Genomic DNA, 5,060 nt, shown 5'->3' with positions numbered 1-5,060 from the left:
TGCGAATGTAAACAACTTTGGTTTACATCGATGAGAAAAGTTAGATGTGTATTAATCACTTAGTCGGTTATCCGATCTAGGAAAACGTACATCTTTGCCTGCTCTATGCGTCTGTCAAAGCCGTGCAAAGTAGGTGAGTTCCCGCATCCTGCTGTTCTCCTGGGGCTGCGCATGCGCAGTTCCTCAAGTGTGACCGTTTGTGCTCGTTTGCGCCATACGCACTGCTTCGCATTTTTGCTTGTGCTTATTGCTATATCGCACAAGAACACTCAAGTTACACATTTGGGGACATGAAGGCAGGGTGTCGAACCGAAACGTTTTTCGTTCCGGTTTTCGTTCCGGTTACATCATAAGCGATCCGGTACCGGTTCTGCTCCGGAGCAAAAAAATAACGGTTCATAGCCGTTTTTAATCGGTTCGGCTTCTGCTGGGAATATTCATCCCCACAACAAAAAATCAAGGTTACAAAATGTAAACTCGTTTATTCGGCATACATGGTATTTAATATTAATAACCTTAATTAATTTATAATAATAGAGAGCTGTGAAATTGGTAGCTCTTGGTTCCTGTAGGTTACTGTCTGTTTAAATGGGCTTTCTCCTTTCTTGAACCGCATGCTACAAACGGACTTTTGGACGTTTGTCGTGATGTCATACGTAAAGTACTTTCTTGCTGGGTTGGAGCGATCGCGTCCCATCCGAATGTCTGTTGCTACTGTCTAGCCAGCAAGCACCACCGCACGAGTACGATGCAAATCGAGGAACGCCTTCACTCACAAACGCGCTCAACGGCTCCGTTTTATTTTCTTCGTGTCCTGTCCACAAAAGAGTTGCCACTTCGCACGGGCTTGCCCTCGCGTATACGTAAATGTATTCAACTTAGCTGCTCTCAAACAAGGGACGCGTTGCGCGACATCACCGATAAAGAAGCCGTTATGCAGCTCCGTTGGGTCGCTGTTTAGTTGAGGATAGTTAGGGGATCAAATTAAAACGAACACTACGGCACATTGCTAGAGAGTCACATGTAGCTCTAAGTCTCTGTGCGTGTGCGAACGATAAACCATTACAAAAGGAGCCTAAGGGTCATAGTATACCGACATACATTCCACCGTAACCGTATCCCTCGTATAGTACAGAGCACACGACGTCTGTTTCACTCGCCTATCCGCAGTTCAAACCGGTGATGTTTTTTCTTGGCCCGAAAACCGTTAAAATTATTTTTCGGTTTCCCTCCTGAGCGAAAAAAACGTATACGGTTTCAATTCCGTTCCGTTTTTTTTTGTTTTCGGTTCCGGTTTTGGTTCGCTCCTACACCCTGCATGAAGGTAAGCTGAACGTGTAGTAGAGAAGCTGAACATAGTCAGAATATTCCCTATTGCAGGCCCTGGTAAATACGTGAGCCATGTCCAGATACACAGATAGGCGTGCTTTCTGAACAGCAGAGGAGGCTGTCGCTGACGGCACCACACAAGCGACACAACCTTTCTACCGTTTTCTGCAGGATCCTGCCAGGTGAGTATCTGAAGAAGCATTGTTGTTTCGAGAAGCGATATACGTGCATACAGATGCGTCTGCGGTTATTCTCATTTATGCATATGTCAGGCGCTTAGCTTTGGATATGATGCGATGCCCAGCGCAAAAAACAAACAAACAAACAAAAACTGTCAATCAACTGCATGTGATAGTTTGCTGGTGCATAAATGGTATTGCGTGATTTTCAGTGCTGTTGCTGCGTGAACATCTGCCCGCATTGATCAACATCAACTGAGCTGGTAAACACTCAAAATATTAAACATGTGCCTTGCTGTTTCTGATATTGGGCGCGCGAAATTGAACAGTGCGCGCCACTGAACCTCACATAGAGGCACGAGCTCATCGTATGATTTCTTCTTCTTCCCATTTTTGGATGGATTCTGTAGCTATGTAGCTTGTATGGTGGGCACTTGGTCATGACTTTGGGCTTGCTTTCTTGCTTGCTTCTGATTGCATTTGGTGGTTGCGCATTTGAACATGGTATTGCAGTGAGCTCTGGGGCTTGACGTTTCACAGTCTGATGCATGTTTGGGATACCTGCCAGTTCTTGTGTAATATCCTGCATACATTTTTGTGTATCATCTACTTACAATGGGAACCATTTTACAGGTGCTAGCATGGCTGGAATTTTGTGACGTGAAGCTGCAGAGCTGCTGTTTCCTTGACACCCCGCGTTGCTTTGTGCACAACCTTTTGCACAGACTGCACTTTTACACATAGGAAGGTTCAGGTGTGATGTGGTCCCGACACTTAAGTGTTCTTAAGTGTGGTCCCGACACTAAGGCGCGAGCGATCCTGGGTGTTGACAGTAGAGGTACGATCTTAAACACGAAAACTTTAGAACGTGGGCATGGGTTGTGTGCGTACTAATAGGTTATTCATAATTTCAATGTAGAAAAAACTTTCTGTTGCCCCACTCGTGCACATATACGAAATTATCTACCACCCGAGTACGTTTCCGTATCCTCCTCCTTAGCGCATGTGTCACAGTGGGCGTGTTTATCCGTGCATCTGTGTATCCGTGCATTGTAATGCGGAGTTCGTATACTTTTTGGGTTAAACAGGTAGCGACGTTCACATCTCGGAGCTGTAGGCCAACATTAACACGTGTGAACAGATGAATACAATGCATCCTCTGTTGCTGGCCCCGCGAAAAAAAATTTCATTGAACGAGCGGCCATGATAGCGTGAGTGTTAGCAGGAATCAGCTGTGCACCAACGATGTCATGTTTTGTTGTAATGGCCACTCACTGAATAAATGCAAACGTCTAATCATTGCGTGTGCGTATTGCTCTAGGTGAGGAATGGAGCTTAAGTGAACCTTCCTCGTTTCTGTGTGATATCACGGTGCCCTTCTGTTTGGAGTTGTCAAGATATGTGATAACTATATGTATTTCATATTGATATGTTTCATTAAACCAGATACGATTTATTTTCTCTGTGTTCCTATCTGGTACTGTTGCACGGGTGAGGAAAAGGGAATACAACGCAAACGAAGTGCGCTAACGAAAACGTGCCATAGCCAATTATGCACTACTTATTATTCATACTGCTGACGTCATCTCTGACGCCATTTATTTACAATCGTAGTAGTCCGCGCAACGGATGGATGGTGCTGACCGTCTCTATCATGGCGTCATTCTGAAGACACAGGGGCCTATGGGAGTTGCGCTACCTGTTTAGATATACCTCTGCCAATCCAAGTGGCATCATCCCTACAACAGAGAACAATCAAAAACAGCATCAAAGGATTCATATCGGTGGTGCGCATTCCTTTCACCCAACATGTTTCATACCCCATTCGGAGGGCACTGTGCCCATCAGGCATTTTCACTGTGCATATGAAGTTGAGTGCATAGAATGTGATGCAACCTACATTGGCGAGATACACAAAAGACGTGGGACAAGACTAAAAGAGCACACAATGGGCGTTGCCAGGGCTACTAATGCTTAGCTTTACTAACCAGGACCGAATTAGTCTACCATTGCTGGCCTAAGGGACATATACTTAATTTTGATGGTGCAGTAACCTTTGCACATGATTAGCGATGGGGCCCTGAAAGTTCTTAGAGTCCTGCTTTATCAGGCGTGATGCTTCAGCCTGTAATACAAACAGTGGCCCCCTACCGGATGCGTATGATGCCCTCTTAGATAGGCTGATGTGCTCGTCTTTGGCCCCTGTTGTACTGATGATGCCACCTGGATAGGCGGCAAAACGTTTACGCTCCGTTTTTAATCGTTGTGTTGAGCGGTGTTTGCAGTAAAGGACGTTACAGTATGAGGTTGTCACCCGGCTTTTGGAGTATATTTTCAAATAAAGTCGTTGTTTTACAAAGCTCAGTACATTGCAGAAATCATTCTTATTGCCTATTCTTTAGGGGATACCATTCTTGCATTCACATGAAGCACTGAAGGGCCAATTTCAAAAATAAATGCAATTTGATTCATGTTCTTGCAGACATGGCACAATGTATGCACGAGGTAGCTCCATTTCAGAAGCTTGACAACACTCAAAGCAATTAGTGTGCTAGCATTAGATATGGTGCACAGCATTACATATTTGCTTTTGCTAGGGCAACTAAGATGGGTGGTTAGAAAGGCAGGTACAACCTGTTTCAACAAAATACACTCAGACTCATTAGCAATTTCCTGTATGAGAGCTAAGTCATTTCTGTCAGTATGAGAACATGGGTACCTGGTTATAAATAACAAGAATTCATCCACCAGAGGTCAGTGTTTCACACACCCTGCTTTCCATCAAAACTATTAAAAGGTGTGACCCCCAAACCCGCGCAAAATTCCTGGAGAGTCTTCACTGGACACTGTTGCTGTCCCTCTTACCAGGTGCTCTCTATGAACCTGACTCACAGTTCTGGATGCGCTGCCTGAGCTAACTTCAGCATGTTTTCCCAACATGAATGGTAACTGCTATGAGGACTGTTGTACTTACTGAAAGCGATATGAAATGCTGTGCCTTGACAGGTAACGTTGATGTCCTTCTTAAGACCGTAGAGAGATGTTGCTTGCTCCCTTTATTCCAAACCGCACTATGAGATGCAAGCCCCCTTGCCACCAAGGAAATGCGTTGTGCCTCACAGTCAGGGCAATCAAGGGAATCAGTCACTGAGGCTCAGAAAAGCTGTTTTCCATCGGGATCTGATCCAGGACTGAGCCGTGAGTAGCCCCGTGAAAGCACCAGGGTTCCTTCGAATTTTAGATGTCCAGCTTTTATTTTCCTCCCCCTCCTTTTTTATGTAGGAGTTGATTACTTTAGCCTTGTACTGATTTGGAGATTGAAAATGTGGAGATGATGTAGGAGGTGCAACTAGGCTTTAGGCACAATGAGGCAAACTGTGACAACATACATTCTGAGAATGCTTATGTATCATTCACACAAAGAGAGGACAGGTGTTACAATAGATGTTACATCTTTTTCCGGTTTTGATATTTATTTATTTATGAATATACCTCAAAGGCCCTTGCAGGCATTACATGAGGGGGTACAAGGAACATACATATTTGGAGGAG

The sequence above is a fragment of the Ornithodoros turicata genome, unplaced genomic scaffold (assembly GCF_037126465.1).
Source record: "Ornithodoros turicata isolate Travis unplaced genomic scaffold, ASM3712646v1 Chromosome16, whole genome shotgun sequence".
Classification (NCBI taxonomy): domain Eukaryota; kingdom Metazoa; phylum Arthropoda; class Arachnida; order Ixodida; family Argasidae; genus Ornithodoros; species Ornithodoros turicata.
Note: the sequence above shows the minus strand (reverse complement) of the source record.